At 35.1% G+C, this 22737-nt stretch overlaps 1 long non-coding RNA gene across 2 annotated transcripts in view; it reads left to right on the forward strand.

Moving 5' to 3' along the window:
• The first annotated feature begins 2813 nt into the window (after positions 1–2813).
• The window catches only part of LOC118698199 (uncharacterized), a 28768-nt gene continuing 8844 nt past the window's right edge, over positions 2814–22737 (forward strand). For both annotated transcript variants that reach the window (XR_004981855.1, XR_004981856.1), the window contains exon 1: positions 2814–16240. This is a non-coding gene — a long non-coding RNA (uncharacterized LOC118698199). The remainder of the gene's footprint in view (positions 16241–22737) is intronic.

The raw sequence follows: 22737 nt of genomic DNA on the forward strand, positions 1-22737 counted from the left end.
CCACCTCTTGCAACTGCACAATGGCAACCCCAGAGAGACTCAGCTGTCTCCCTTTCACCATCTCTGTCCTACGTATGATTATTAATCGTGAGAGCACTCAGAAGATGAATATATATTGCAGAATAATAACTTTCTATACTTACACCTTTTTTTAAACTATTTTTAACAGAAAAATCTTTTTGTCTCAGTTAACTTTATGTTAAAAAGCAAGGCAATGTTTATATAATTCATAAGCACTGTAGATAGTTTGTTGGAGTTTTATTACTGAATAGTTCCCAGCATTCAAGATAACAGAACAGGAACAGGTTTAAAAAGTCTCCCAGTAGTATTCTAAAGCTGTTTACGTGTCAGAACTACCTGCATTAACGAAAAAAAAATGAAAAAAAAACCCAGTTAAAACCCCAAAAATCACAAACAAAAACCTTCCTCATCTGGAGTTGCTGAGGAAAGAAGGTCACCAGAAAAGCTCTTGGAGTGATTCCAGTGATAGTGACCTGAAGTTTACCTTTAACCTTTCCAGTATAGTTCCTGGACTTAGCAAGGGAGTAAATTTTGAAAGAACTTATGATGCCTGTGCAGCAGCAGAAATATGAATGCAATGCTGCTGTCATTCTTGTGTGAACCACAGGACCTACTGAGTTTACATATGAGCACTGGGCACAAGGGCAGAATACCTGGCCTTGTCTGGATTCTAGAAATCCTAATGCCTGGAGCTGCTAGATACAGGCTACTGCCACCTCTGGACAGAATTTGTGTAACTAGAAAATCTGTTTCCTTACTAAAGCTCCCAACCCATAGGACAAATATAATATAGCATATTGAAAAATAATGAATATTGAACAGAATTCCTCATGAGTCTCTCTTACTCTCTGTGTTTGTGATTGACACTTCTAATGCAGAAGTCCAACAAAACTGATCTCCTCAACAATAACCTTCACACATGGACTTGGAGAATACTATTTGATCTGAAGTTTATATCCCAACTTTATTTCTTCCAATTTTGAAAAGGATGTCAACACTGAAATAGAATATAGGGAAATAGAAACTAACCAAATGACATATTGTGCCAAAATCCTCAGTCAAAAAATATTAAATATGGTTTATTAAATTAGATAAAGTATATCTAATATTGAACAAGACTCTTTTATTAGACATTTTAAAGAACCATTGATTTGTAGTCAGGACATTTAAGGAGAAATCTGGGAATTATGCATTTTGTTTCAAAAAAATAGCAAATTTAGAGCTAAAATTAAATGCTATTTAGTACAGTTATCTATAGAGGTAAAAAATATAGATGTTTAAGACATTTGTCATGAAAATGTACATAGAAGACACAGAACTGTAGAGACAGACCTGCTAATGGTAACATAGAGTCTTTTCTCAGCAGATGGATGAAGCAGATGGAAGACCTGTGTTTTCTTCACACTTTTCCTACTGATCTGTAGTTGTCAGCAATAATGTCAATTCTGTTCTGGAAATATGTATGCAGTGCTTTTTTTTCATATTAGCCTCATTTTTTACAGCAGACTAGGCTTTTGGTAGTTTTTGGATATATGTAGCACAGAAAAAAGACAGGGCAGTTGTATAGAAGTATGTGGGCCTTCAAGTATATTCACCAGACAAATACAGTCAGATTTTTCTTAGGAAAAGAAAGACAAAATATTGTACTGTAAGATGAATTTTTTATATAAAATTAATATTTGAGACAATATTCAGAAAGATTTGCCCTTCTTATATGTGTCAAAAAAAGGAGGATCTACTTGAAAAATTCCTGTTGCAAAATTCTAAAATATTTTATTTGTCCCTATTTTCTTGTGGATAGCTGTATTGTAGTCTGTATTCTGTTTCAACAATTTAGGATAATAAGTTGCACAACCTTGCTGAAGTGGATGAGAAACACTTGTACAATCTGTTCCACCAGGTCATCTCTGAAGGCTCTGACTGCCCAGCTGTAAAATGGTAACAAGCAACTGGCGTGGCAGAAATGTTTTAAAACAATCATAGCTGTCAGATTTCAAAAGAACATACCTTCAGGAGAGGGACACAAGATCTGCTAATGAACCAGCATACAAAGTTCCTAACATTGGAATAATTTGATTCTGTACTAACTGTAGATATTCCAGAGAAAGGCGAATGTGCTCAATGTGTCAGAATCAATGAAAACACCATTGTAGTAGTTAATGGGCAAACAAGCAGAAAATATATTATGACATATATGAAACAAGCTACGTAATAAACTCTGAAAGTAATAAAATGACATGACATATGTTTGTGTTTTAGGCTGCTGAAGAAAACTACCTGCAGGTTTAAACTCATTATTCCTGACAATACTGATGCCAGAATGTGGCAGTGAGATAAAGATCTAACTCAAAATGAAGCTGTGATGGCTGAAAGCACTGTATCCCAAGAGCTAACTATATGAGTACTAAAGATAAATAGTAAAATTCTAAGTGAAACTGGACACATAATAATAAAACCTACAGATCTAATAGAAGAGTGTATTAAAAGGCTCATGGTTGTGCAGCAAGCAGGACTGAGGAACATTTCATCCTCCTGTACTTGGCACTGGTGAAGCCACACCTCAAATCTCTCTGTTCAGTTTTGGGCCCCTCACTACAAGAAAGATGCTGAGGTGCTGGAACATGTCCAGGGAAGGGCAACAAAGTTGGTGAAGGGTCTGGAGCACAAGTCTGATGAGGAGCAATTGAAGGAGTGGGGGTTGTTTAGCTTGGAGAAAAGGAGGCTTAAAAAGAACCTGATTGCTCTCTACAAGAACCTGAAAAGAGGCTGCAGTAAGGGGGGGGGGGGGGGGGGGGCAGTCTCTTCTACCAAGAAGTAACAAGCAACAAGATAAAAGGAAATTACCTCAATTTTTGCTGGAGGAGGTTTAGTTTGGATAATAGGAAAAAATTATCTCACCAAAAGGGTTGTCAAACACTGGAGCAGAGAAGTGATTGAGTCACCATCCTTAGAGGTATTTAAAAGACATTTAGATTTCTCTTTTAAGGACATGATTTAGTAGGAGATTTGACTTGTTAGGTTAATGGCTGGACTCGATGGTCTTACAGATACTTTCTAAACTAAATTATTCTATGACTCTGTGTATATAAATCTTCATGTTTAAAAACTAAATATAACAAACACCTACTGCTGGTGGGGAATGAAAGAACTTTTCAACATATAATTCCATGTACAAATTACTCCAGAAGAATAGTTCTGCTTATCTCTGTGAAACATATAGATACAGCTGCCCCTGAACACTAGATACTGAATAAGGTGGACCTCATTACATTCTGCAAAAAATGGACAGTGCAGAGATTTCAGAGATTTTTCTGACTGGGAACATGGCAGAAACACAGAAAGGACCATGGCAGTTACTAAGACTGTAATGCCTTTTTAAATGACTCTTCCAACAAAGTCTTCTTTCAAAATTTTTTTTGTACTATAGTTCCTATTTCCTTTGAATAGAACGGTGAATATATACTTTTTCATAGTCTTCTCAATAGAAGTTTTTAATTTTCAAAAGGAAGACACTGGTGGTTTATGATCAGTTTACTGCCAGCAATTCTTAGTAGGAAGAAAGGTAGATATGGTAGTTACTTCAATGTATTACAAGTAGAGCATTAGTAATGTCCTTTAAGGCAGAGTAACTGAGACTCTTATTTTTAAATTCATAAGATTTTGTAATGAAGTTGATTGACAATATTATTTTGCTCTGGTTGGAAGTACAGGCAGACAATTATCACATGCCAAGAAAAACTATCAACTTAGCCTAAGATATTAGGTCATTCTGCTGACTATCTAGAATCCCATTTAAAAGAAACATACCTTGTATTGATTTTTAAACTGGCTTCTATCCCTATTAACCAGCATGTATTTTGGGAGAGTCTAGCCTTAATCCTAATGCAGTTACAGCAATCTTTCTACTGATTCATTTGAGCAAGAGTGAATGGGACATGTATGAAAATGAAGGAATGTAAAATTAATGCATAAAATTTAAACACACATTTGAGATTAGCATAAAATTTACCATCACTACTGGCTCATGTCTTTCTGGCAGCATCTACCATAGAAATATATTTTTGCCTTTTCCTCCCCTACCCTCATAATTTTCTGGTTTCTTCTCATGCATCTATTGTAAAGGAATGTATAAATAAGATGTGCTCAATTATTAATCATGTATCATTCAAGCCTGAAGCAAGCAGCTTCAGAAATAAAAATGCAGAGAAGACTTAAAATTATATCCCACTTCAGGAATTTTACCTAAAAATAGCTGGTTCCTATATGAGCCACATCCTGTTGATTTTTATTGCAGAAGTACCAGGCTGGAATTCTAAGTATGCACATTCTGTAAGACATATTTGCTTTAAAAAAAAAGAAAAGAATGTGTCAAGCTATCTCAATCCAAACTCAGGTACTTTTCTCTGCTGCAGTGGTACAAAGAACCTAACAGGAGCAGAGAAAATGAAAAGTAAGGAGTGGCTGGAGGAAACTGCTATGTACTGACTGTAACACTCACATACACACACACACCCACACACACTGCCCCAGCCTTGCATGGTGCATTGCCTTACTGTAGGGAATGAGTGCAATCTATGGCAATAATAAGGAGGAAACAGGAATTTGGAGTGAAGCTGAGTGTGGAAAAAAGGGGAGGAAAGGTGTTTTCTTTAAGTGTGTAAATGTTTATTGTCTTCTTCCTTCCAATACCCAAATGAGTAATTCCATATTTATTTTCATTGACAATAAATTTATTCATCTCAAATAAAGTCTGTTTTGCTCACAATGATGATTAGTAAGTGATCTTCCTGACTCCATATTCATCCAAAATGTTTCTCATTCCTGTTTTTTCTTGTCTTCCCCTGTCCTACTTAGGAGGGAGAGTGAGGGGAGTAGCTGAGTGTGAGATTGCCTGCCAGCTGGAACCAACATATCATACCTTTCCCTTTTATGGAAAAGAGTGGAAAAAGAGAAGTAAAAAAATTAAAGTCTTCTCACATATTTTTAGTTGCAGACTGCATGGGATGATGTGTCTGATTTTTCTTTAATTTCAACAAATCCTTACTGGTTGTTTCTAATCTTCTGGAGTGGATTGTTGGATCTCAGAGGCTAGTGACCCAAAGGCAAGTATAAGACAGTTCATAAGCTGTGTTTCCCTGCCTGATTAATTCCAGGAAAATGTAGGAATTGTTTAAGCAGTTCTGGAATTTGCATTCAGATGCAATCTCAGACTGAGCTAATTCTCATTCTGTCAGCAACAAAATGGGCAACTCCCTCCTTCATCAGGGTCAGAGGTTTAGAGCACTCAGCTCTAGACCACACAAAGTGAAGATGCCTCAGGTTCTGGGTTCTTGTTTACTTACATTCAGTTATAACAGCTTAGGGTGGGGGAAATGATAATTCTTTTAATCCTCCTACAAAATCTCTATAATTTCCTCAAGAGAGTTGCTGGTGTCAAAATATACAAGGTTAAATATCAGAAGATGTAGAATGAAGGTTAGTTAACAAACTGGTCATCTGTGAAACTCAACTTTTATAGGGAATCATCACAGAAGCAAACTAACAATGTTTCTCCAGATGTCCTTGCCATGTACTTGCCATGGGTGACTACCTCAAACAAGTAATTTTTTTTCCATGATCACTGCCTGCTGGTAAATATGATGGCTCTTTCAGCTTCCTTCTCTGCATTGCTTTCCTCCTGGGTGATTTGTTACTGGATCCTCTGAATGCTTATTTATTCATGCATTTATTTTTCATTGCAGTTCTTTATGTCTCTTGTAGGAAGGAAGACAAGGAAAAGGGAAGAAGAAGATTTGATGTGTCTCTTGACTAGAAATATTTGCCCCCAGATGGAAATGAGTAAGGTTCTTTGCATGGGTAGCTGGGGAAAACAGTCAGTGCCAGGCCAGAGAGACAAATTAAGACTATTTTTCTTTAGAATACCGTCTTTTAAAAATGAGAAAGTAGCAGTATCAAAGAAACCTCTCAAGTACTAAGATTTGGTGAGCAGGGAGCTCCAAAACCAGATAGAGGCTGGAGCTTTTTATCAATGAGGGCACCTTGTCATAAAAATCAATACCTGAATTAGATTCATGAGAAGAGGAAAGATATGAGAAAGAAGAATTATGTTTCTAGTCTTAAAAATAATAGTTACTAAAGCCCAAAAATATCACTAGTCAAGAATGAGCATTCAGAATAAATAGGAAATTGAATATATTTAGAATTTGGTCTTGAAACACATATTCTCATGTCTTTGAATGACTACTTGTGGTACCGTTTTCTCTCAGCTAGCTAAGGGACTTCAGCAGTGATAAAAGTTTTTAGCTGGTAGGAGGTTTTTCAGTGTCAAATTCTTCTCTTAGAATTTTTTCTAAAGCTGATTTTGTAGTGAGAAATGAGAGGTTTTGAAAATTGCCTCCCATAATGCTTTAACAGGAGGCTCAACTTTTCTTCAGAGTCATTCTGAGCAGTGATAATGATGGTCTTAAATAGCATAGAGGGAAATCACTAAAGATTTCTGATGACTTAATCAGCTTCAGACCAAGGGTGAAAATGTTTGAAAAGAAGGAGTTGAGACTGTGTGAAACAGGGAAAAGAAAGATGGTCTGCAGTGAAGAGACAAAAAGAAGAAAATAGAGAAAGTTCTGATAACAAGAAACCTATTACAAATGGTTTAGAAGAGCACAAATAGTAAACACAAAATATTCCAGTTTATCTTATGAGAAATTTGAGTAGCTCAACAATCAACTGCCTCTGTTCTGTGGCACTGGTTCAGCTATGTAACAGCAAAGGAAAAGAGAGATAAAGAGAAAGCACTCTTCATCACTTGCTCAATTCTGCATGGTAAAGGAACAGAAATTATCACATAAAACTCTACATACAACCAATAAAATCAACAGAAGTATATTGATCCAGCTAAATCTCTGTGAATATATCACATCTCCCTATTATTTTATTTGGTGAGTGCTAAATTGGTAATCACTCAATACAATTAATTATATTTTAAGTTTTCCTATGCATTTGAAAACTTCAGAACTTTATAGATATTTTAATTTCATTAGAAAATGTCTCAGTGATTTCTGTATACTGACCTATGAAGTGACTTGTCACATTTTCTTGTGGAAAAGAAAAAAATGAAAGGAGAAACTATAGAGGATAATAAAACTACAAATGGCATAAAGTAAGATGGACAGAAATTGTTCATTTTCTTTTCCAGTGCAGGAAAGAGGACATGTCAAATTGAGCCAGTAGGAATACATTTCAGGACAGAAAAGAGTAGGTGCAAGAGACCTTGTAAAAAATAATGTGGATCCAAGAAGTTCATGTAGGTTGGTTGATTGGGAGACTGAAAACGTTTATGGAAGAGAAATTCGTAGTGGGTTGCAAATTAATAGGACCACATAGACTCAGGAGATTTTCAATGTGAAAATAGCTGGAGCATGAAATTAGCATTACACAGAAGTGTCATTTTATAACCTTGTCCTGCTCTTCCTTTTTCAAGCCATTCACTTGTGGATGTTGAGGGATACAGAACACAACTCAGCCTTTGGCTTGAGCCACTACAGCTGTTAAAAGTGTGTTAGGTTCTATAACTGCTGTCACTGATGTCTCCAGGTGAAACCATAAATGTGTCTTCAAATTTATTTGACTCCATGAACATAATATAGTCTAAATAACTAATATAAGAATTCTTAAAACTCTTTTAATAACCTTCAAGCTTTACTTATATTCCTACTGGATATTTATTTATTTATAGCATTTTTTGTTTATTATCCACAACCTCTATTGTGACCATATTTCTTCCCTCTGTTTCTTCTGACAAAGTTTTCCCTTTCTATTATTCCTACCACTCCCAGTTTTTAAGAGTGCCTGATGTACGTGCGCTGAGTTTTACAACTGAGCTGAAATAACACTCTGTTCTGTTTTTTTTCTTCTTCTACCTGTAAGTTGAAAATTGGCAACACTTTAATTTGTGAACAGTTATTCTTGGATTCAAATTCTCTCTTTAATCCTGTCCCCTGCATTATGTAGAATAAATTTTAGATTGGTAACTAAAGGAGAATCTTGTCCATCTCTACAAATATTAGAGAAATATTTTAAAGATTTGATGGCTCCTGAAAAATTCTGCCAGTAAAATGTTAAAGTTCTCACTTTTAAAACAAAAGTTTTATTTCCATAGTTTTATCTCCCAACAGGAAGCAGTCTGCTATATCTGGCTTGTTTATACAATATATCCTTGCTTAAGAATTTATCTCTTGCTGGGCATATACATGAAGCTATCTGTCTTGCCAGTTCTTTCTCTTATGCAGTCGTAATGTACTTTATAAATTCTACATCAGAAGCACCTTATCCGACACTGAATTTTATTCACATCTCAGCTGAAGCATAACTGTCTAGAAACATTCTGCAACACCTTCACAGCAAAAGAGATCAACAAATAAAGGTGAAAATGCAAGGATAAGTTTTCAAATATACATAAATAAGTAACTAAATTAGTGTAATGATCAGTATACTATCTTTACACTTAAGGAAAGCACCAAGAAAAAATTATTAATCTATAATAAGCAGAAGTCTTAATATTATTTGGCATTTTACTTTTATCACTTAACATTCAGTAAACAAGCCATTTTTAAGAGCAAATATTTACCACTCATTTATAAGATGTCATACTTATTTCCTTCTTCCATGTTGGAGAATTATGATGGTATCAAGATGCTGCCTTATGGTAACTGAAAATACTTACTCATTCTGGTAACAGAGCTACTGCACCAGTTTCAAAACAAATCCAGCTTTCAACATTAAGGATTGAAGTGGCAGGCAAGACTTGTTTCCATTTGTGTCCTCTGAATTCTAAGATCAGAATGAAAAGATATTTCTTTAATATTAAATTAGTAAATAACCTATAGCCTTGCTTTATACAGTGCTTGCTTTATACAGTATGAAATGACATCCTTTTCACTGACAGCAACCAACTGTATATGCTATGGAAACTCAGATTTTCCTGCTTCCTTCCTTACTTCTAAATGCTGAAGAATACAAATTAAGTTGTTATACCAGCATACAGTTAATAACAATGAATGAAGTTCACCACATGGAAAACCAGCTATAACAATTTGCTCCTCCATCTTAAAAAACAGACAAGCTTTTAATTAAAATAAACCTAACACATTGGAGTATTTATTAAAATTATTCAGTATGTCAAACTCTAAGAGGAAAAAAAACCCAAAAGTTATTTCAAAAACCATAATCCACAAATATTACAATCACAATTTCTACTTCCTAATTTGTGCAATACTATGCCTTAAAAGCATGTATCCATTGACTGCTCTAAATGTATTTTTTCCATACTGTATCTATGTACCTAAATAGCAAGACTAGACATGGTTCAATGAAAAGACTGTGCACTATACAGTGAAGGCTTCTCTAAATAATTATTTACCTGCAGAACTTGGATAGTTTAAAGCCCATTTCCCACAGTTTTCTTTTGTTTTGCACTGATTTATTGAATGTGATCAGAGAGTCTCTTTCATTAGAGGCTTTAAGAAACAGATTAGACAAACAGTGATCAGAAATTTTGTTGTACAATTTGTCCTGTATGGGAGCAGCGAAATAAAACTGGTGGCTCTCAAGGACCCTACAACTTAAGTGCTAGGCTTTTACAAAATTTAGCAACAAACTCAAAAGTAAAAGAAGACATTGACATTTTTGAGCATGAGCAATCGCCTTGTCATATCAACAATAGCTTTTTCAATAAATTCCAAACAATACAGGATTAAGCAATACAGCACTGATCACTCAAATCCATGTTTTACAGTCTGTAATATCTTTCATTATTAGATCATAAGTTGACAAAAGTATGAATTTAATAGATAATGTAAATACATTTGAAGGTATTTGGACCCACACATACGTTAAAAGTATCAGACAGCAATGTGTAGTCTAAGTTGTGAAATATGTTTTGAACACTATGTTTATAGCCCAGAGAGTTGCTCAATGATTTGTAGAAGGGCAGACATCTGGATCATTATAGTATCTGTATGAACAAAAAATAGAGAGATGATTTCACAGCCATTTTTGACCTCTCAGAATAATTTCAATCTGACTTTGCAAAAACTCTTCCCCAAGCAGACAACAGCATTGTACCCATGTCAATTATTGTAGGCAGTCAATGTATGGCTGCTGAATAAGTGATTCAGTCCTTAAAGAATTGGTATTCAGATCTGGCATCTGTTTTTCTTGGCTTCTTTCACTGCTGATTCTGCCAGCTTCTTAATCTGAGTCCCTTGCTTTCTCTAACATGCATAGACATTTTTCCATTGCCTTTAAATATTCTGCAGCAAGCAACAAGTTGACGTGTCTTCTTTTCTGTGATCCTGTTTTGTTCAGACACAGTGTGCAACACATTCTATAATCCTATCAAGGATATTTCAACCTTTAGCACATTGTGATGTTCATTTCCCTCTCTATTGCTCCATACACAAAGGACTGTGAGACAAAATAAAGAAAGATCTGAATACGTTGTAAAAGGCAAAATACTTGAGGTAATAATAGGGATTTTTCCTCCCAAGTACCTATTCCTTAAACAGAACAGAAAAAAAGTAATAGGACACCACAAAAGACATTCAAAATCTGAAAGGCTGCAGAGGAATCAAAAGTCTTGCTGATAACAGATTTCTAACAGTGTTTTCACAGCCATGTCATCACTTCCTTCTCTTTAATTTAGAAGCAGTAAAGCCCATTTCATCTCTTTCTATCCTGAGAACCTTAACAGCTATCAAACTTAGACACACCAGCTTCCTAAACATTTATAGGTAATGTCAAATCTAGCCATGGTACAGAACAATATGAGGCAAAACAGTGTATAGTGTGATATAGTGTAATGCTATATTACACAGTGTACATATTGTATAGGTTAACTCAATATAGTGCAATACTGCTTGAAGCTGCTCAGGATCATCTCTTAACCCACCCATTTTCAGGCATGTTATTTTAAAATGCAAACACATTGAGAGTGGCCAAGGTCAGAGACAAAATGGAGTACTAAAAATCCCTCAGCTATCACCCTGAAGGGCATTTCTAATGTTAATCCAGAAATCTAATTAGGCAGCCTGACTAAAAAAAAAATCCCACTTGAAAAACCAGTTAAGGTCATTAAATTGAATAGATTCCAGCTACCATGTGGAACAACACTAATCATATGGAATGGTTTTCACTGCTTACTTTAGCATTACCAAGCCAAATATTTGCATGCAATGTAAACAGAAAAATAAAATAGTGCGATATTAAGTCCTTGGAAATGGAAAACAGAAGAACAATTGGTAATGATGGCCAATATGACCAGCATTTCCTGTACAGATGTACATGCAGGTGGCTCACAGACACAAGTAGATGAGCTTAGAGCACATTTTTGGGAGGCGTTTCAAAGATGGTTGAAAGACTGCTTTCCATGATAATGAGAGGATGGAAAAGAATTTCTAGAGGCATCTGTTTTGCAAGGATCTTATGTAATATTCATTCCAATGCTATGGATCTCTTGCTGCACCACCAGTGGCAACAAAAGGGACTTGGAGAAAAACAGAATCTTAAAATAGTAAGGGAGGTAGTTCGACAGAAATATTTTATTACTTCTCATTTGGCATTGTTTCAAGAAAGGTCACAAAGCCCTTGAAAATATGCCTAATTTTCTGTGAACCTTTCAATAATGCCAGGGCAAAAATAAAGAAAACCATGACCTTTATGATTCTTACAGATATTCAGAAAATTACCTCCTCATTTCAGTGTATGCTTGCCTCCTGGATTTTTATAAAAAAAAAAGAAACGACAAAAAAGAAGAAAAGCAAAGGAAAAGCAACAAACTTATAATCACCAGAGGTATATAGAGTATATTTTATTTTTCCTGTAGTATTCATAAAATTCCACCTAATCAGTCACTTACTCATTAGTCCTTTTCATAATCCCTTCTAATTTATTTCATATTATTGAATGCTGAAGTACAAAGGCCTGTTGAAGTACAAAGGCCAATTGTAATTTCTTCTACTGGACTGCTCAATTAAACACCACTACTTTTCCTTGTGAAAATAAAAGGATTATTGTTTCATCCCTTCTAATTTTGTGGAGCTTTTTTCTCATGTTTAAAAACTTGATGACATTTGAAGTGCTACATCATTCACCTTAAGATCTGAAAGTAAAGTAGCAAGGCTGACTTTGGGAATTCCATCCAAATCCAACAATTGAACTCTTGAAGTCTGTGTGAGCTCTGCTACTCGACACACAAATGAGAGCTTCTGCAGATGTCTGCTTCACACAACCTCATGAGGTAAAGGTGTGGTTCTCCCCTCCTCCTTCCCCAGGCAAAATGAGTCTTCATTATTTGCCCAGGATAATTTGTCTCTGTGTGACTGGTACCCCTTGCTCCTTACCCCTGGTACCATCCTGCCAAGGAGCCCTAGAAAAACCTGTCTGTCCACATAGTGTATCTGTCTGCTGCAGCTCAACTTTGAATACTGTGGGCCATAAATTCCAACACTTAATAGAACAATTTATAATAATTAGTGCATGCTTTTAGAGAAAAGTGGAACAGTTTCAGAGAGGTTGGTAAGAGAGGAGCATCAAGTAGGCACCTAGGTCATTTGGCTCGACAGACTTAAAAATTTTCTTCCTTCTGCCAAGATAGCTGTTAAATAAAATAAAGTTAATTCCTGAAAGCATATGTCAGCAAAATTTTCCAGGGCTTTTACATTCTCTTTAATAAAAACATTTCTTAGAGGCATGCCATTATTTCCTACCCTTGAAATGAGTTATTTACTGACTTTTACTGACTATGAGAAATCCTAGTAACATTTTAAATACTAGTAGAATATTTATTTTGTTAGCCAGCTCTACCTTTTCCCATATTTCTACTATATATCACCATACAGGAAATGAAACAGATAAAAACAATATACAGAGAATTCTTTTTGAGAAGTCATATCATATTCAGATGACTGTACTCAGGAGAAATAGCTTTGAATTTAGGGGAGAATCCCTGTCCTCTTCAAATCTTTCTTTTCTGTCTTACATATACTCCCAACACTCTTGTGATTCTGTACTGAATAATACTGATAAATTCTGTACTGAAATGATATTACCCTTTCATAGGCAGTATACTGATGAGAAAGAGAGAAGATAGAAGGATCATCATTCACATGCTGTTTTCATGTTATGATTTCTTTAGGGTGACTCTCTAACTCCTCCACCAGTGCTATTCATTAAATAACAAGAGTAATTAATGAGAAGACCAGTCTGTTTTACCTTAGCTAACATTCCTGTATGGTTCGTCTGATGTTTATGAAAGTTTCATATTAAAAATATGATTCCATTTAAAGAACTCAGTCTTCTACCAATATGCAAAGTTTGCTCACCTACGTCTCCATTCATAATTAAAAGGACTTCAACAGTGCTTGTTCAAAGAAAAGAGATTTTCTTGTAACAGATTTGTATCTTCTATATGTGACAACAATGGGTGGAATTATTTTACCTGTAAAAATATCCTACATCTTATCCTATATTATGTCTGTGCTACTTTGTGGTTTTTTTTTTCCTGTGGGTTACACAAAAGCACATTATTAAACTGATATTGTGGTCTGTGAGTCCCAAGCCTGGTTCTCAGCTATAAGCAGGGGCAACTCTGAATCCATTTGAACAATATCAAATTACCACCTTAGGGTCTCATTCTTTCTTAATCATTTAGAGTTTAGAGTGAGACTGCCTCCTGAGAGGCCCAGGTTGATTTCAAGCTCTGATTTGCTTCTATTATCTCTGCTTTTTTGTGGGCTTGCAAGATTACAGCACCTAGATGCATAGGTGACAACATCACTGCAAGCAAATCCTCTTCTAATGTGCTTTTACAGCTTGGATTTTGCAGACACTCAAGGCTTTGGTAGCATTGACTGCATATGCTAGCACTGGCTGAGCCAGTTTTTAAGCCTACCTATGAGTGTACATTATGAAGCTGTTACCATGGGCAAGGTCTGCTGAGTTGCAGCCATTTACAACCTTCCACATAACCTACCAGATCCTTTTTTATAAAAATGAAATATATGTCTCTTCTGTCACACTACAAATACAGCTATTTGATTTTTTATGTTACTGAAGTTATATTACTCATCTTAAGCTATGCATCACAAATCTTAGAACAGTGTATATCTTGCATATTCTGTAACATATCTTCTCTAATCATTCCTTTCTACATCTGATTTTTATCTCTGATTTACATAGTGCTCAAAGTTTTGGTGGCTTTTTACTCCCTTGGATTTACATATTTTAACTTGATTAATTGAATTGGTATATTGCTGGTAAATCTGAACAATTACAATGAAGCACAGCAGAAACAATATTCATTTTTTCCCTAGTGTTCTTGACTTCAACAGGTCCTACTGCAACAATTAGCTGGTATGCTTCTCTTGCTGCCTTTTAAAAATATGCTAGCATTCCAGGAGTTTCACTCAACAGACAGACTCTTAGGAAAAAAAGTCCACCACATTTTCACAAAAGCTTTCTGTCTTTCTTCTGATGCTGTGAAGACTTCTTCTGTGCTGCTTTATGAAAAAGGAAGCACCAGGAACCACAGGTAAAATAGAATAATTATTTATTTTAAGCAACTGCCTACAGATACTACAGTAGAAGGATATCACAACTTCTTCTTTTATTGCCTTGTAATTTCTACAGAAACAAAAGTGTGTTATAAAAGTCAGTGTGGTTTTTCCTGCACAGAAGCATAAATGGAAAAAGCAAGACATTTTCTTAGCTGTTAGGTGAACTCTAAATTTATCATTTTAGCTAGTAATAAAGAGTTTGGGATCTATAGATACATTTAACTTAAACGAGTTTCTGTTCTTTTGCAATAGAGGAAGCAAAATATTCAATTGATTTCTATACTTTGATATGGCAGTCACCCTCCACAGAAATGCTGGACCAGAACATGCATCAAAAAAAGAGGCACTTTCCATAAGCTATGGCACCTGCCAGTGTCATTTTGGAGGAGAGCTTGGGAGAAAGACCCAGGCTATTTGACCTACAATCACAGAAACCTGGAAGTAAACTTAGCTAAAGAAATTCAATCTAGTTGCAATTATTGACTATCTCACATGAGTCTATGTGAAAGATTTTCACTTACTACGGATAGCAGATGGTGAAAAAAGGATTAAATTTCTTGAAAGAGAAAATTTGGTTATTTGATATTGGCATGGAATTTACCTATTAAATTATCTGAATTTTCAAATGGCAACAGACATTAGTTTGCACACAGTCTTTAAAAATTCAGAACTATTTTATAATTTTGATATATCTATTCTACTCATTCTAGCAGAACAATGAAAAATATGAAAGAGAGAAAATGAAATTGAATTTTTCTTGGTCAACTAACATACGGTGAATTTTCTGTTGATATCACATGCAAATCCATTGCAGTCACTCTTGAATAGTGGTTATAGAAGCCCCAAGGCTGAGCAAATAACATTTTAAAAAATAAAACAAGAATATATGAGGGGATATAAAAGAATTTATCCCACTATTTGAGCAGTAGGCCAGTACCCAGTGTGTCCAGTATAGTCACAATGAATATCAAATGTATAACAAGCTTTATTCAAAACATAGGCTATAGAACAATTCACTAGATTGCTTTTTCCCTTCCTCAAGTTCTTCATGATCTCAAGCATTTGAAGACATTTAAACCCTTCAGACAAAGAAAAAGTTTAGACACAGAAGCACGAAGTGTTTTCATAACTTTTTTTTCTAAAAGGTTTGCATGTAATTTATATATTTGCTTAAAACTGCTCTTCTGCTAATCAGTTGCATCCATAGACAACATTTCCTCTTTCTTTGTTGTAAATGATTTGACTATGAATTACAGCTCTGACACATTCTATTCAATGTGACAACATTCTTAATTCTAGAGACAAGAAGCTTTGGCAGTCTTCTGATGATCTATTCATACGAGGTTCTTTTACATACTTTTGCATTTTTACTGTGAAGAAAAATTAACTCTTTGAATCGGAGTATCTACTCTCAAAGAATCTCCCCATCAAGAGTGAGGTTCCCCAAACTCTGATTCTTATTCTGGTAATTCTCTTCTCTTGGAAGAATTTCTACTCTTTTATAGAAGACACCCCCAGTCTGAATGGATGTACTGGTGTGAAGGAAGCACCATCATACCCAGATTCCACTAAAGGCCACCATGGTCGTCGTCAGCATCATGTTATGGGTAAGTAGATAAATTAATATCTACTTCTTAGGTCTTGCACTCCCCTTGTGATCATCAATCTATTCAACTGGTTCACTTAATTCTGTTGGACAGAAGGAAAAATTTCTTTTGTGGTTGACAATTTTGCCTGTTTTTCTGGAGAGAAAACTCCATGTTGATGTTCCATTAACAGCTGGGGTATGATACAGAAATTTTTACTAGAACATATTAATTTTTTCAGGTGTTTATTACCATTCCTACAGACTTACATTCTGTGAATTCTGTGACTTCCTTTTTAGAATATCAACTTAATTTGCTGGCAATAGCTGCCTGAATATGAACCATAAGCACTGACCAAATGAACAAGGTTGTATAAAGTTTAGGGGAACCAGCTTTTTGATAATGATGAACTGTTTCTGCACAAACATGGGATAAATCACAGAGCAACTACAATGTCTCAGGACCCCTCATGATGGTGTGTTTCCCCATTCAGAAATTCTGTAAAAACAAATATACATATGTATACAGAATATGTATATGTACATATGTACATATGTATTCAGAAATTCTGTAAAAACAAATTTACGTATATGCAAGGTGGAAAGATCCCACACATTTATAATAGTTTTGCAGTTCCAGAAGCTGATGTTCCAACTGGTAAAAGTAACAACTGCCTCATGTGTTGTGTCAAACTAAATTTTAATTTATATACTGCATTTTTTCTTGAGAGTTCAACACACATACACAGGGTAGAAAGATCTAAAATGTTCTCTAAAGCTTCTCTGACTCTTTAGTTATTGTCCCTATCTAATGGTTCTATGGTCTAATTAACATATATGATCTATCAGTAAAAAAACAAGAAGTTTTCAGGTTTTCAGGATGATTGTATATATAAGGTATACATTATATATTTCATATGTATGGCAAAATCACGTCAGCTTTAAGAGCTGTGAAGGGAAGATGTGATGTCATGCATTTCACCCACAAAAAAATCAGCTTAGTATACTGCACAGCACAGAAAAAAACCCTGTCATTCCTATGTAGGTGGCACATACTTATCATGTCAATTAGCACAGAGGGGCTTGTGTGCAGATGACAAACTGAGATGAGATACATGAGATGATGTATCTCTGAATGTATAGAAAGGAAACAACACATGTAAATCATGATGTAAATCATGAGAGTGAACTCAGCCATCAGTCAACAAGCAAGCACAGCCTGTAGTGACAATATACTCATAGTGATACTGAGAAGGAGCACAGCTCTCACAACTGTTTCTTCAAAGTCAGCAGAACAAGTTGTGGGTCCAAAAAGAATGCAATACAATCATGGGGAACTAATAAATTATTGGAAAAAAATTAAGGGGTTTGGCCCAGAAATGAAGATTTTAGAGTATTATGCAATTTTAAATGAAATATACTATCACATCCAAGCAAGGATCTTGAAAAATAATCTAAAAAAGACTCCTACGTGTTTTCAGTGTCATCATTCAAAGCAATCTTCACTTAAAATGAATCAGAGGATAAGTAGGATACTGTCTAGATCAGCAATCACAATTACTATAGTGGCAAGGAATGGAAGGTCATTGGGCAAGTTCCCCAATGTGCAGCATATGCTATGGTCATGAAAGCTGAAGCCTCATGACCTGCTATGAACACAAGCTGTTCCCAACTAGTGGTCGATAATTTTCTGTATCATTTACAATAAATATTAAAAACCACCAACACAGTGTGAAATTATGTCCACCCATTTTCTAGGACATATTTGCATATTTGCTAATTGAACAGGCATTAGCAAAGAATCACTCTGTAACAGATTTTATTGAGAGATTCTAGAAGCATTTAAGCTTAAGAATTAAATTTGGACCTAAAGTTCAAGAAATACAGGTTTTTAGAATGCTTGTCAGCCTTTTCTATAAAAATTTTTCTTCACAGATAAATCATGGGAGTTTTGTCTTTGTCTCTAAAAGAAGTAAAATCACACCCTACTTTCACAACCTCTCAAATATTAGACCATAGGGAATTCAAAACTGCTTTTCTCCTCATGCATAAAATCTTCAATTATATATAAAACACTATTTTCCTGTATACTGTAGCTTTTTGACTTGAACACCTGTGTTTCAGAAAAACTAATTCTACCAGTTTGTATTGAGCTATATGCTTCCTTTTAGCTTGTTCCTGACAGTACTAGACCTTAACAAAATATCTCTCTACTGATTCAGACTGGAAAACCATTATATGTCAAATAGTGATTTATATAATTATTTGAATGACCAAAAAGAGGATTTGCATCCACAAATAAGATCTGCACAGCATGTAATGCAAAAACATATTTGGGGTTAATCCAATGCTGCATAAAAGCAGGGGTCCCAGCCTCTGGAGGGATACAAGATTTACGTGCTGTCTGCATTCCTCTTTTTACTCTATCTTATTAAAACAGCATTTTTTTGAGCCATTTGTTGTTAGATCTTTCTTACCAAGATCCAAAAGAACCCTGCACCATCTCGCTCTTTCACACACACTCTTTGCCTTGGTACAAAACTATTTTTCAGGGATGCTCTTAGCTCATCTGACTTTTATATTTTTCTGTTCTTCAAACAAAAATGGATTTGCAGTGCTATGAGGTTGATTAATCCTTTCCCCCAAGAAAACAGCCAAATTGTCTACAGTTGCAGAGCTTTAGTTCTGAGGTAATTTACTCTCAGAGACCATAGTTTGAAGGCTTTTAACTTTTGGTGAAAATAAGGTTTATTACTACACTATTGCTGAGGGGCTACTACATAGTCTAACTAAACCTGATTGATTAAGTATCTTCAAAGACACCCTAGTTGAAAAAAAACTCAGTTAACTGCAGAAAGTCTTGACAGTGTAGAAGTTAACACCCTTTTGACAGTCAATGGTCAGATGACAAAAAGATCAGGCAGTATTACGGAATACAGATTTCAAATCAAACTACTAACTGGTTATTAATAGCTTAAATATCCAGCTTCTGAAATATCATAGCAAAATACACAACTGACAAAGTTCAGGAAGGCTGGAGAATGAAGACGGCTAAGCAAAATCTATCAGCAAACTCCTTCAGATTAACCTAGCACTCCATTAAAAGTGTTCCTTGGTTAGTAAAAAGACATTTCAAAAGAATTATTATTTGGGGAACTTCACAATCAATCATGCTGATAGACAGTTTCATTTGTCTGGGAGAGGACTGTTTCAGTACTGTGACAGGGGAAAAAGGAACAACAGCAAATTCGGCTGTGAGCCACTTGGCACAGTGTTTTAGCATATGCTGCTCTGCATCACAGTTTTGGAAGGACAGAAAGCTCTTAGAAAAGTAAGTGGACAGAATCAATCTCATATGAGGCAGCCAAAGGCATAAGTGCCATTTTCATCTGAAGATTTCTTACATAAAAAACCCTGATTCTCTCCATTGGGCAGCAGTCTTTGCTAATAAATGTAACTCGTTTTGTTGAAGCATTCATGGAGTAATATTGAAGCAGCAGATTTCTTTACTGAGAATGACCTGAGCAAGTAAGTACTGAATTAACTGCAGTTACAGACTGGGCCACAAACTCTTGCACATAGAAGTATTCGGAGTTAGGCTACGACTCAACTACACAGTTTTCACTCAGTACAAATGATGATGGTCTTTAGCGAGCAGATATTCTTCATCGGACAATCTGCTCCATGGCCACTCTAATGCTAGTGACACTGGTCTTTAATGAAGCCAGTGCCACTATAGGATCCATCTGGAGTGATGAAGGTCAGCTACATCTCTCTCAACATGCCTCCTACCAGCACAGGACCCGAAGGGGAAAAACTAATGGCTCATCAGTGGCACAGATGTGCCTGCAGGAAAATGTTCCTCTGGTTATTTATGGTTGGATAAAGTCATTTACAGAGTCTCAGTGGAGCCAAAGGGCCATAACCAGACTTGAGAATCTATTTTCTTTTTTAATCTCCACAGGAATTTCCATATACTCAAGCTACATTGCATTCATAGAATGTCTGCCTCAAAGAAAAAGCTGTTTCATCCCAAGTCATAATTTGAAAGAGGTTTCTGGAGGGGGTTTTCTACAGAATATTTCCCACTAAAAATTAAGGGTGAAATGAAAAATTTGCATGTGTTCAGTGTAACCTACCCATTTAGTTGGGACAAAAGAAAGCAGGAGCTATAAAGGAGAATGAGATAAAAAAGACAGTCATCAGAAATACCTGGTAACCATATTTTATTATATTTTTGAATGCATAAGTAAATAATTAATAAGTTAAAATGCAAACATAAATTCCAGATCTGCCCACAATTGTTCAAAAATATTTTTAAATTACTTATTATTTTTGAAATAGAGCAATCTAATCACTGTTTCAAAAAATCACAATAGTCTTCAGGATTTATTGAAATTATGTAGAGAATGAAAGTGTCTGTCATGAACATATGTGCTACATATAAAATATGAACTATTGGTTCCTCTGTTTTATGCACACATATATCCTGCTTATGAATAATTTTTTCTACTTTTTGTTTGTTTGTTTGCTTGGTTTTATTTGTTGTATTTGATTGTTGCTTTGTTTTGGGGAGCATTGTGACTATAGATCTGCTTAGTATTTTCGGACTAAGTAGAAAACCTTCAATAAAATCAATAAGCATAAAGAATTTAAATAACTTCCAGGACTGGGGACTACAGGGTACCAACACTCTCAATTTGGCAAGGCCAGAGTGCTTAGCTGAATAAGGAGTTCAAGATATACATAAAGTTTAGCTGTAAAATATTTTACCAAGTATGGCCCATAATGATGAATTAAGTGAAAATCAAGAATGTTTCTAATCTTTCTAAAGTATTTTTAACTTAAAATTAATTAAACTTCTTTCACAACATATTTAATGGCAGAGACTTTTTAATTTTATTTCTTCCCTTGCAATCTGTTCAGTCATTCGATAGAATGTGATTTTAATATTTGGTTCATGTCTTGTAAATTGATCTATGAAAAATCAAAAGTGTTAAAGAGATCAGTTGTAGCCTAAACAAAAATCAGATATTAGCTCCTGAAGAGTGTTAGATGGGTTTTTCTACAATATAAATTGTAACTTGCAGTATTGAACTCCTTGTAAGAAATATATTGATAAAATGCTTTCACTTTTAAATTTTCCCTATAAAGTAAAATATTTAAACATGTTTAAATATTTTACTTTATAGGGAAACCTAGTGCCTAGTCCACATCCTTATTTAAAATGAATATGGATTTTGACACATGTTCACAGAGGGTTACTTAGGAAACTTTAGCATGCTTTGGACATAACTGAAAAAAGTTATTTTTAGAAGCATTTGCAATTTCAGGTGGCTGTTACTTGAGAAGTACACATGCAAAAAGGTGAAAAGACTAGCTTCTGTCACCATGGACGTGTCAGTGTCTCCATTACCCAGATCAAATTTAGCTGTAGTTTGCATAAAGAGGATGGGTGATTCACCTTGGGTCAAAGATTCAGTGCTCTGTAAAAGGGTAAAATTTTCAGTGACCTTATCTATTGCTGGCTCTTGTCACTGTGGGGATCAATTTAACTTTACAGCAACCAAAGCATCTTTTATTCCATTTTGCTGCCACAGCACAACTCCACACAATTCCTTCATTGAGTGCACTTAGGTCCCAAGTGGGCACTTAAGACTCCCAGGGTAATTGTGTAATAGAATATTATCTGACTGGCTGGAACCTACTGCCTTTCTGACACTCCACAACAAAAACCAATCAAAACAAATCCCTAGCATCAAAAACCTCCTTCACTCATTTACTCTGCAAAGCATGATCATAAGAGACTTAAAGTTTTGTTTGTTTGGGTTTTTTTAAGAGGAAAAAAAAGGAAAAGGATAAATGTGAATAATAGGAATATCTACAGAATGCTAACAAAAATCAGAAAAAAAAAAGAGTTGGCCACAGCATTCAGTACAAAATTGAATTCATTGCATGCAGAGTAAAGACTGATTTAAATTCACTCATAAAAGCAGCATTAAGGAGAAATCTAGGTGTTCAGACAAGATGTTCTGTTGTAAGATAAAATGCTATACAAGGTTATACCATCCAAAGCCTCAGGTTTTTAATATATGTTTTTCTTTAGCTCACCTGGTAAATCTGGCAAACAGAATTAGCTATGTAAGCCATCTACTCAACATCCCCTCAAAGTCAAACAGAATAAGTAGTTACAGCAGATCTTCATCATATGCTCTTTTAAAAAGTTATTTCTTATTTATTATTTTTATTGCATACAGGTAGCTGCTGGTATACAACAGCAAATTAAATATGTTTTATAAAAACAGTTATAGATCTCAAATTTTGTTCAGTAATTAATAACATTTTCATCCACCTTCTTTGCAACCTAAAAATTTCCAGGGGAAGCTGAAGAAGAGATGATGAACCCTTTAGCTCTAAGAAAACTCCTACATAAGAGTCCTTGCTATTTTGTCTTTGAAATTATTTAGGGGAGGGAGATTAACAGTAATAAATTATTCAGTAAAATGTGCACAATTAAAT

This window comes from Molothrus ater, chromosome 1 (assembly GCF_012460135.2).
Source record: "Molothrus ater isolate BHLD 08-10-18 breed brown headed cowbird chromosome 1, BPBGC_Mater_1.1, whole genome shotgun sequence".
NCBI classification, from domain to species: Eukaryota; Metazoa; Chordata; class Aves; order Passeriformes; family Icteridae; genus Molothrus; species Molothrus ater.